The sequence below is a fragment of the Raphanus sativus genome, chromosome 7, assembly GCF_000801105.2.
Source record: "Raphanus sativus cultivar WK10039 chromosome 7, ASM80110v3, whole genome shotgun sequence".
In the NCBI taxonomy this organism is placed as follows: Eukaryota; Viridiplantae; Streptophyta; class Magnoliopsida; order Brassicales; family Brassicaceae; genus Raphanus; species Raphanus sativus.
In genome coordinates, this window is record NC_079517.1 from 3,433,153 (window position 1) to 3,445,751 (window position 12,599).

Consider the following 12,599-nt stretch of genomic DNA (forward strand, 5'->3'; position numbering starts at 1 on the left):
AAGACATCGCTACTTTAGAGAGAGAAAGGAAAGGATATTGTGGAAGAGAAGGTGATGATGAAAGTCGTGTAGTCTTGTTGGTTTTATTTATAAAATCTAATTGACTTGGGGATCACGTTCTTTATCTGTATTTTCCGTGGAGTGGAGGCGCATAAACCGACATCTATAAAAGACTTCGAAACCCTACGAAATGTTTAAGCCCAATGGCGAGTTAAGGCCCATAAAGAGTGAGCCAGGGGATGTGCAAGTCATATTCTAGAAGTGATGGTCATATTTCAAGTCTGTTTCCAAGAAAAGTAAGAGGAGAATCCTTCCAAATAAAAATTTGCAATTTGGAAATTTCCCTTCCATCTTCTTCCGTGTAATTTCCCTGGAAAAATCAAATTTTATATGTCTTAATGATCGAAACGTCAGGCTTATTGAATGTACAATTGTATATGAATAGACTGAAACAAAAAGATTGATGCAATCTGCAACCAGTTTTTGTTGTACGTTCATCGTTACATAAGTCGAGTTATATAGTTCAGGATCTCTTCTGATTCGATACAGTAGATGAATAGGTTACAAATCTACCTTGTAAGCAGGCTACTCATTGCTTGATGCCGCCTTAGCATTCATGTGCATGGGCGCAACAGATTATATTTTTTATTTTCAATATAAAGTAATTTTCAAATGTTTTATAAGATTTTGATCTAAAAGATATATTCCTAGTCCTTTGACAAAAAAATATTCCTAGTCATACCATAAACCCCTAGACAGTATGTATTATTGGTTGTGTCTTTATGTCAAGTATGTATTATTGGTTGTGTCTCTTAAACCCCTAGACAGTAAGTATTCTGGTATACTTCCTTGTCAATCGAGGTCATGTAGAACAATTTCTGTTATGTTAGAATGAAGCATAGTACAAACTATTGAAGCATGAGAACTACAATCAACTACAGAATATCCTACTGCCTTTTGTTTTCTTTCCTCCATGCTGGCATGAGTTAACTCTATCTGTTCAGTTTGGGTTTAAAAAAAGTATTACATCTTATATGAGTCATTGATAAAGGCAACATCAAGTCATGCAAATAAAATCATTTAGCAACTTGAATAAAGTTTGAATACTTTTTTTGTAAATGTGTTTTGATAGACTGATATATAGGGAGTTGCGTGCAAATGTGAAAAGGCAGATAGATTATTACTGCAGCATAGATGTGCAACTGTAGATGTCACCAAGCATATGCCTTGTTTGCTGGTTAATAGTGTTTAACGCTTATATAACTCTTCTATTTTGTTAGAATCTGAGAACAGTAAAGAGTTGTAATGACTCGCTTTTCTGACCTACAGAAGGCAAAGAACCGAACTGAACTGGTGTTGTTCGACCAGAAATTAAGTTTTCACTTGCAGTATTGACTGGCATTGCAGGAGTTGCAGATGATGACCGATTAGCAGTGACAAGATTCTTGCAAGTTAAGAGGGTAAATAGCCAAATTGAACTGATTTCTCTCTTCCATAGTTTGAGTTCTCATTCTCAGTTGGAGATTTACTTGTTTGGCCAGCTTCAGAGAATGTAAGATGTTCAATAGTAGGAGCTGAAGATGATGAAGAACTGCAGTAAGGTATAGACTGAAGAGGAGTTGCCATTGTATAAGGCGCCTATGCATACCTTGAGAAGCATTTGAAGAGTCTTGAGATTCTTCAGTCTGTTAAGTATGTAGAAAACTCTTTTGCCAAGTATCAAGTCTTTATAGGTGCTGTGGATGTTTAGTGGTTTGTTGCATGTGCTCCGTCAATCTCGCTTTGACTCTTTCTCACGCTATCATGAAGCCAAAATATTAGGAGATGACAGCTACTTACTTGACGTGGTCTTTTCTAAGAATCCAACATTAGCTTTGAAACTGAAAGCAGAGTACTTAAATTGACGCTTCCAATGAATGTAGTTGCGTTCAGTGACGCTTTTCAATATCTCAAACAGTGTCACCATTAAGCAGTGGTTGAAAGTAAAGATCCAAGACATTCTCCATGGTGCTTGTTGGGCCCGAATATGGCCCGGTAGCTGATCATTCAATAGTAAAAAGATGACGATGGGCCGCGATAAGCCCATCACGAGTTCCAAGTCTAAAGAGAGCTAAGTAGAAGCCGAAGGCTGAAAGTTAAGGATCCTAACCAAGGAGGTCACGACGAAGAGGAAGCTCACGTCACAATAAGAAGAAGCGCAGGACCCGGTTAAGGGGAAGCTGTTGCAGATCCCACCTCAAGCGGAAAAGATCTAGGAGATCAGTTGAAGACAACCTAAAGAAATCCAAGACTATTTAAGGAAAAAGTCGAAGACTAGGAAAGGGCCCGATCCTACTGATATTTTACTCAATATTCATAAAAACATTCTCATTGTAATTCTCTTGTAATCTTTGTATTCATCAAAGATCATCTTTTGTAACCATCCCATTTCTATTATATCAATACAAATCGAAGTTCATTCAACAAGTTCTTACGGGATTCAGCCCGCGATAATCTTTCCCAAACCTTTCCTAAACACAAAACCTGATCTAAAATCTAGGTGTGAGTTTTACCCCTCACAATTGGCGCCGTCTGAGGGGAAGAAACAATCGAATCCCTTACTCTAACTTGAGGATGAACCCTACCGATCAGACAACAAGCCCGTCTGACCTTAACCTCCCGATTCAGAGCGATGGCTCACTGAACGACGGAGGCCCTAGTCTCGTAATCACGGAGCCTCAACGTAGCGACCACCGATCTGAGCAACAGCTTACGGCTGGTGCTCAAACGAGCCAAACTACAACCAGAGGCACTAACCCGAGATCATCGGGTGGAAACACTCCCGGGCTCCCGATTACCGAAAATCCTCGGCAGCAAGTCATTCCGAATCAAACGGAGGCTCAGCTCTCTGAGATCCGCCAGATGATGATACAATTAGTAGACAGAGCTCAGCAAAGTGAGCGCACGATGCATCAGTTGACCGTACGTCAACAACGATTCGAAGAGATAACTAGATCTCTAAACGCAACAACCCAACCACCGCAACGTCAAGCTCCGGGGGTCATCTTTCATGATCGATTAACCGATCCCTCATTTCCCCGAGCACGTTTAAATTTTTCCCCTGATAGCACTGCCCCGGAAGGGCGCGGATCTGCTTTCCAGACACCTCATACTGGAACAGCTCCCGTGTTTAATCCACCTAACGCCAGTGCTATGGGAAGTAACATAGCGACAACTAGTTCCACACCCGGTCAGGTTACTGACAGGAGTACTCGTTTACCTCCTCCACCACCTGATCCTAGATCCGGAGCAGGAATGTCCTTCCCATCTGGGGGCAGAGCGTCAGCTTCGGTTTATCAAACTAGAAGCTCGATCCCGAATGGGGACGGTTATCAAAGGATAGATTCCGATAACCCAAGAAATGCCGAGCGACTTAGCCCACCAACCGCATGGGAGGATGAGCCAACTCGATTCCGTCAGGAACATGCCCGTCGGGTACCTGCGAACGATCCAAACGTCCTTCCGTTTGAAGGACCTGAAGCTATCCGTATATATATGGAACGAACTCACGCGGCTCTCCAGAAATTGGGAGCTCAAGTCCATAAAGCTACGAGTTCAGCTCCCGAAATCGATAGCTTAATCGAGGAAACCCGTGGAACTCCATTCACGGACGGAATTGCCAGCTCTCACATAAGAGATACCCGAAAAATCAGAATTCCTGAGTATGATGGGACCTCCGACCCGAAAGCCTATTTGAGAGCTTTCCGATTGGAAATTGTTAAAGCCCATTTCACACATGAAGAATGTGAAGCAGGTTACTGCAGGACATTCGCCGAAAATTTGGTCGGAACAGCTCTTGAGTGGTTCTCCGGTCTCGAGCCAGTCTCGATAGACAATTTCGATCAATTAACCCACGCCTTTATGAAGCAATACTCAACCCATATCCGGAAGCAAGCCTCTGAGGCCGACCTTTGGAAGGTCAGTCAAGGAATGGGAGACTCATTACGAGTCTACATTGAGAAATTCAGGGCGATAAGAACTAAGCTCTCGAATTCTAACGACCTAGTCGCCATCGAGGCCCTTAGGAGAGGTCTGTTCTACAGATCGAAATTCTGGTCAGAGCTAACACTTAATGCTCCTCCAACTATCGATGACGCTCTTCATAGAGCCACCAAATATATTACTTTGGAGGAGGAGACAGCTGCACTGGATAAGCTCCACAAGAAGCCTCAGAATCATTCGAAAGGTGACTCCTCTGAGACTAAGGGACCTCATAAAAAGGGTAACCCTCGAAATAATCAGACTCAGGGAGAACATTCCTACGCAATCGACGAAGACCAGGAAGAGAAACCTATTGCAGCAGCAAACAAAACTCCCTGGTCAAAAGGCTTCGATAAAGGCAAACGTTGCTCTTATCATGATCGCGAAGGACACTCAACCGAAGAGTGTTGGGACCTCCAACGCCAGCTGGCAGCTAAATTCGCAGCTGGAGAAATAAAGGGCGTGGACCTTAAAAAGCCACCACCTTATCAGAAAAGAGGTTCCAGGAACACTTCCCCGAAACGCGAGAGGTCACCTGAGAAGGAGACCGATTCACCACCTCCAGCTCCCAAGAAAAGAGTCGACATGATTCTTGGGAAATTCCCCCAAGGAAAAAGTTTACAAGTCGAAGCTCTCTTGGGCAAACCGTCCCCTCAATCGAGCCCCAACTCGAGGGTGGACTGTATCCTTGGAGGATCAGACATATGTCAAGACTCCGTCAATTCCATTAAGAATCACGTGCGGAAGGCTGTGTCTAACACTGGACCTAAGCCTCCTAACCCTGAATCCAATACTAAGATTTCTTTCTGGGAAAGCGAGACCTCAAACCTTGACAGACCTCACGATGATGCGTTGATCGTCACCCTGAACATCGCAGGATACGAGGTTCCTAAGCTTATGATAGACACAGGAAGCTCTGTCGACCTCATTTTCTATAACACCCTAAAAGGGATGGAAATAGACGACTACTAAATTATTGGCCAAAAAGCTAACCTCGTAGGCTTCTCCGGAGAAACAGCTACCTCATTGGGAACTATCAAGCTCCCAGTCATAGCTGGCGGAATAATGAAAATGACCAACTTAGTAGTCATCGATAGACCTTCCCCGTTCCACGCGATTTTGGGAAGACCCTGGATTCACAAAATGAAGGCAGTAGCTTCAACGTACCATCAGTGCGTAAAATTCCCAACACCCGAAGGGGTAGCTACCGTACATGGTAGCCAGAAGATATCCAGGATCTGCTATTTGGGAGGATTCGAAATCCTCAAAAAGTCCCCCCAATAGCAATTACAGATCCAGGAGGGTCGCGAAATGCAACAAAATATTCGAGGTCCCCCCAGGAACCTAACCGAAAAAGTTTGCATCGACGACTCAGATCCTGAAAGACAGGTGAGCATCGGGTCCGAGCTACCTCCTGAGACAAAAAAAAAGCTCATTGATTTCTTGAAAAGCAATGTCAAAACCTTTGCATGGTCCACTAGTGACATGAAAGGAATAGATCCGAACGTCACCACCCATAAGCTAAAAGTTGACCCTACTTTCAAACCGATCAAACAGAAGCGTCGTAAGCTAGGCCTCGAAAAGGCTCAAGCTGTTAACGACGAAGTTGACCGACTTACGAAAGCTGGGTCCATTCGAGAGGTACATTACCCCGACTGGTTGGCTAACCCAGTAGTGGTAAAGAAGAAAAACGGGAAGTGGAGAATCTGTGTAGACTTCACAGACCTAAACAAAGCTTGTCCTAAAGACAGCTTCCCGTTACCTCACATCGACCGCCTGGTTGAAGCACTAGCTGGCCATCGACTCTTATCCTTCATGGATGCCTTCTCAGGATACAATCAAATCATGATGGATCCTGAAGACCAGGAGAAAACTGCATTCATAACCGAACGAGGAACCTATTGTTATAAGGTTATGCCATTCGGATTAAAGAACGCAGGAGCTACCTATCAGAGGCTAGTAAATAAGATGTTTGCTGGATAACTTGGAAAAACCATGGAGGTCTATATCGACGACATGCTAGTCAAATCTTCAGCTGGAGAAGATCATATCCCCCACTTAAAGGAATGCTTCGATATCCTGAACAAGTACGATATGAAGCTCAATCCCACTAAATGTACTTTCGGGGTACCCTCAGGCGAATTCCTAGGCTATCTTGTAACCGAAAGAGGCATTGAAGCCAACCCGCAGCAGATAGCAACCTTCCTAGAAATGCCGTCACCTAAGACGACCAGAGAGGTACAGAGATTGACTGGACGAATCGCAGCATTGAATCGATTCATATCCAAGTCTACCGATAAATGTCTCCCGTTCTACAAGCTTCTAAGAAATAATAAGAAGTTCTTATGGGACGAGAAATGTGAGGAAGCCTTCAAGCAATTGAAGGCTTACCTCTCCGAACCCCCGATCCTATCTAAACCAGTAGTAGGAGAGCCATTGTACCTGTACCTCGCTGTATCGACTGCTGCAGTCAGCAGCGTTCTAGTACGAGAGGAACAAAACGAACAAAGATCTGTCTATTACACCAGTAAAAGTTTGATAGACGCCGAAACCAGGTACCCCGCAATGGAAAAACTAGCTCTAGCAGTCGTAACAGCTGCCAGAAAACTGCGACCTTACTTCCAATCGCACTCGATCGTTGTAATGACTTCACAACCATTACGAATGATATTGCACAGCCCTAGCCAGTCAGGGCGATTGGCTAAATGGGCCATAGAGCTCAGCGAGTATGATATCGAGTATAGACCTCGAACAGCAGCAAAAGCTCAGGTCCTTGCTGACTTTATCATTGAATTGACATCCGAGCAGTTAGACTCCGAAATGGAATCTCCGAAGTGGAGCCTATACGTCGACGGAGCCTCATCAAAACAGGGCTCCGGTATCGGTCTAAGGCTAACTTCTTCAGCAGGAGAAACCATCGAGCAGTCATATAGGCTCGGATTCAGCGCCTCAAACAACGAAGCTGAATATGAAGTACTAATCGCAGGATTGAAGCTCGCCCTAAGCCTCGGAATCCGAGAGCTAAACGCTTATAGTGATTCACAGCTAGTAGCTAGCCAGTTTCACGGAGAATATGAAACGAGGGACGAAAGAATGGGGGCATATCTCGAAGTCGTCCAGAACCTCACTAGGCAGTTCGACAAATTCGAGCTAACGAGAATCCCACGAGGTGAAAACTCCTCAGCAGATGCGTTGGCTGCTTTAGCTTCCACGTCAGACCCCCTCGTAAAACGAATCATACCCGTAGAAGGAATCGAGAAACCAAGCATCGACATAGCTACTAAAGCTGAGAAAGAGAGCAAACTAACAGCGCAACCCGAAGGTACCTGCCCTGAAACGGTAGCTACCCAGGTTTTCACAACATTTTGGTTTCCAAAAACCAGAATATGCAGCGCAAAAAAGCATACCTCCGGGAACACAATCCAAATCACGGAAGATATTCCTCGAAATTCAGACTCCTTAGAGCCTGATCTCGAGAATACCCCCGGGGGCACCAACTCAGACCCAGTCATCTGCAGAGTTAAAACCAGAAGCCGTACAGCTCTCCAAAATTCATCTGGAGGTATTCCTCGGAATTCAGACTCCCTGGAGCCCAATCCTACCAATACCTCGGTGGGCACCACGACATCAGGTCTCGACGAACAGGAACCTCCCTCGTCTCTTCATAACAAAGTTGTAGGAAGAGAGGATTGGAGAATTCCAATCACGTAATACATCCTGGAGGGAAAGACTCCACCCAATAAATGGGAGGCTCGAAAGCTCAAAGCATTAAGCGCGAGATATTGCGTAACTGAATCTGTCCTCCTCAAACGAAGCATTTCCGGACCTTACCTAAAATGCGTCCATGGCCTCGTTGCTATGAGACTCATGAAAGAAATGCACGACGGTTCCTGCGGGAACCACTCTGGAGGAAGAGCTTTAGCCATCAGAATCAAAAGACAAGGATATTTCTGGCCTACCATTATTGCAGATTGTGAGGCCTATTCCTCTTCATGCGACAAATGCCAGAGGCATGCACCGATTATACACCAACCTGCGGAAAAGCTGTCTAACATATCTGCCCCTTATCCATTTATGAGATGGTCCATGGATATCGTGGGACCACTAGTACCATCAGGAAGTGGAAAGAAGAAGCTACGCTTCCTCTTAGTCTTAACGGACTACTTCACAAAATGGATAGAGGCTGAAGCTTTCCAGCAGGTAACCATGGTCGAGGTCGAGCAATTTGTATGGAAATATATCGTGTGTAGACACGGCGTCCCATACGAAATCGTAACTGACAATGGAGGACAATTCATATCCCACGATTTCAAAATATTTTGTGACAAGTGGAATATTCGCCTGACCTTCTCATCACCTCGCCGACCTCAAGGTAACGGACAGGCGGAGGCTGCTAATAAATCAGTATTAGCAAACCTCAAGAAACGCCTCGGAACCCAGAAGGAACTCTGGTCAGAGAAGTTACTTGAAGTACTTTGGGCATGTCGGACCACCCCACGAAAAGCTACAGAAGAAACTCCTTTCTCCTTAGCATATGGGATGGAAGCTGTCGTTCCAGCTGAAACCATTGCTGGTAGCCTCCGCCGGGAACTCTGTACATCCAATCCCGCAGCTAATGATCAGCTCTTAACTGACAGCCTCGATCTAATCGAGGAAAGACGGGACCGAGCTTTGATTCGCATTAAGAACTATCAGCAAGCAATGGCACGACAGTACAATTCTAAAGTCAGGCTCCGGCAGTTCGCTGTAGGTGACCTAGTACTTAGGAAAGTTTTCGAAGGAACCAAAGAACCAAATGCTGGGAAGTTAGGAACTAACTGGGAAGGTCCCTATCAGATCATCCATGTAGTACGACCTGGCGTTTACAAGCTCCGAAAAGTGCGAACCGGGGTACCTGAAATCAGATCGTGGAACGCCACGAATCTTAAGAGATATTATCATTAGGTACCTAAAATTCCCGAACTACGTTAGGCTTGATCCCTTGACTGGGTACGTAGGCAACTCCGTCATGAGTGCAGCCCCAACCTCATTTCAACACTTCGTTCACTACAATCAAAGGGGGCATATGTCCGATTAAAATCACATAGCCCGCGCAGCAAGTGTATGATCGTCGTAATACAGCAATTGTATGATTACTATGATACCATGTATCCAATTATCAATAAAGAAATTATCCTCGTTATCTCAATTCTTTAACAAAACAGGTCCCTGCAAACCTGAACCTAAGGTCTTAAAATCCTTAACAATCCTAAAGGTCTTAAAAACCTTCAAAGCAATATCAGGTCTCGATGAACCTGAACCTAAGGTCTTAAAATCCTTCAAAACAATATCAGGTCTCGACGAACCTGAACCTAAGGTCTTAAAATCCTTCAGACAATATCAGGTCTCGACGAACCTGGACCTAAGGTCTTAAAACCCTTACCAAATCTCCAAGGTCTTAAAATCCTTGTCAATTCTCCAAGGTCTTAAAATCCTTATCAAATCTTCGAGGTCTTAAAATCCTCATCAAATCACAAAGGTCTTAAAATCCTAAGCAAACTTCAACGGGTCTTAAAATCCCACAAACAAGTTCAGGTTTCCAAGAACCCCCACCTAAGGTGTCCAGATTAAACTTAGGTTCCTAAAAACTCTAAGCTAATCCCGATACTCCAAGAATTCCTCTTAAGGAACTAAAAACGACCAAAGTCTTCCAGACTTATCACAAGATTCGATTATGATCAAATTGTCATATTTCACGACTAAAGCCAAAAGCTCAAAATGAAAAGAAAACCAAGTTTGAAATTAAACAAGGGTTTAAAAGCCTCCCCAGGCCAACAAAGATCCAAAGTACGAACAGATAAAGGTTTAAAGACCTCCTCAGGCCATAAGTTCTAGAAACAAATGAAAACAAAGCCCATCGGGCAGAAATCCTAGAAAACATGAAAGAGCCTCAGCTCTTAAACTTCCTTGTCATCCGAGTTCTTCTCGGCTCCCTTACCAGCTGGATCCTCCTCCTCGGGGACCTCTTCCTCCATCTCCTTGTCGCTACCTCCAGAGGCGGTTTCGACTGGGCTGAGTAAGAACCCACCAATCCCAAATTAGAACCGAACTCTCCAGAAAAGGAGAGATTAAACATATTAACCTCAAAAGTACCTGAGCTCTCAGAGAGTTGGGGAAGAGGGAGCTTGCCGATCGAGAAGTCCGAGACCTGAGCCTTCTCGTATGCCGCAACAGCTTCCGGCATTATTGCCACCAAGTTATCATACTCGTCTTGAGTACTCTTAATCTCGCCATCCAGTATGTCTTTCAGGAGCTCGGTGTTGGCTTGAATCTCTTGAGCATGAACCAGGAGGTCGACTTCGTCCTTCTTCTTGGAGAACTTCTCCTTGACGATAACCAGAATTTGGTTGTAGGCTTCGGCTACCTCCTTCTTTCCTCTCCGGACGGCTAGCCTGACCTCAGCTTCCTTGTTCCTCTGGCTGCTTTGAGATGTGGCAATCAACTCCTTGACTTGATACTCGGCTATCTTCCGAGCAGCATCCAACTCCCCAATCTTCCTATTTTTCACCTGGAGGTCAATCAGCTGGCTCTCGATCGTCCCTTGCTGAGCATCACATTTAGAGCCAAGCCTCTTCACCTCGGCTTGGAGATCCGAGATCAGAGCCTGGGTCTGATTGAGTGACCTGGGCTAATCCTCGGCACTAGGGGCATTGTGTACAGCGTCCTCAAACTTGAACTGAGCTCTGTTGATAGCACCAGCCAGCTGCAGAAAACGGAAAACGATTTAGCGAAGTCCTCCAAAGAAAAAGCTGAAAGATGAAATAAACTCCATACCTGACCCATGTGATGAGCAATATCGACGTACTCATCCTTGTGCGTGAGATTGGAGATCGAGGGGAGGGAACACCCGGGACTCTTCATGTGCCTCATCAAAGTAGCTAAACCCCACGGATCATCCAAAACCGATCCAGGCTTCGAATGAGCAAAGTTCCAGCCAACGGTTCCTCCTCTAGAGGAGGAGGAGGAAGACCTCGAAGGTCTGTCAACCTGGTCGGTTCGGGACCTCTTGTTCCTCGGGGGCTCAAGCTCCGGAGGATCCCTTACAATTTGAGGATCAGCCTCAGTCATCGGGACCTCGGAGGAAAGACCAACTTCCTGAACCTTAGGCTCCGAAGAGCTAACACCTTTAGCAGGAGCAGAGCCTCCTTCGTCAAGAACCTCCTTCACAGAGTCAAGAAAGGATCCTCCCTGGTTCTTGTCACTCCCTCTAGAGGAGCTGGCAGCCTTGGTCGATCTACCCCTGGAACGGAAGGAAGGTTGAATTGGCATCTTCTGTGAATGAGTCTTCGAGGAAGTACTTGCTCCGGAGGAAACTTCGAGAACGGAATCACCTTCAGAAACTAAGACATGAAAAAGATTCATTAATCGCATGAGACAAATTCGGATAGTAAAAATCATGAATTAAGAATAAAAGGTTACCTTTTAAACCAGCAACCGTCACTGAATCAGGGAAGGACGCCTGATATCGCTCAGGAAACCTAGCTGATCCGACTCTTGAAGTGGTGTAAGCCCCCCAAGTGTTAGGACTGTGCTGTAGCTTCCTGTAGAGAGCTCTAGTGAGTTTGCTAGATAACTTGACAGGATCTTTGATTTCTGCAAAAGGAGTCAAGAGACAAGTAGTTAATTCTCTCAGCTTTATATCCCATCACGTCTCGAAAATCGGAAATTAAAATTCAAACTCGCTTTAATCTAAAGCCGTCGATTTAATTAAGGACAGATTATAACCGTCCGATCGGATAAGAGTAAATGCGGTTGAGATAGCTAATAATCATGATCTCAACAAGAGAATCTAGCTTGGGCGGCTAGGTCTAGCTCCCGAGAATAACGAAACCTCATCTCGAGAGCTGGGGGCAACTGTTGGGCCCGAATATGGCCCGGTAGCTGATCATTCAATAGTAAAAAGATGACGATGGGCCGCGATAAGCCCATCACGAGTTCCAAGTCTAAAGAGAGCTAAGTAGAAGCCGAAGGCTGAAAGCTAAGGATCCTAACCAAGGAGGTCACGACGAAGAGGAAGCTCACGTCACAATAAGAAGAAGCGCAGGACCCGGTCAAGGGGAAGCTGTTGCAGATCCCACCTCAAGCGGAAAAGATCTAGGAGATCAGTTGAAGACAACCTAAAGAAATCCAAGACTATTTAAGGAGAAAGTCGAAGACTAGGAAAGGGCCCGATCCTACTGATATTTTACTCAATATTCATAAAAACATTCTCATTGTAATTCTCTTGTAATCTTTGTATTCATCAAAGATCATCTTTTGTAACCATCCCATTTCTATTATATCAATACAAATCGAAGTTCATTCAACAAGTTCTTACGGGATTCAGCCCGCGATAATCTTTCCCAAACCTTTCCTAAACATAAAACCTGATCTAAAATCTAGGTGTGAGTTTTACCCCTCACAGTGCTCTCATCCCATGAAAGCAAAAAGGATAAAGACTAGACGATAATAAACTGAAGCTTTACATTTTGGATAACTTGCTTAAAAGATAAACAATCAAAGACATATATTTATACTTAAAAGTACAACCGTAGACGAGT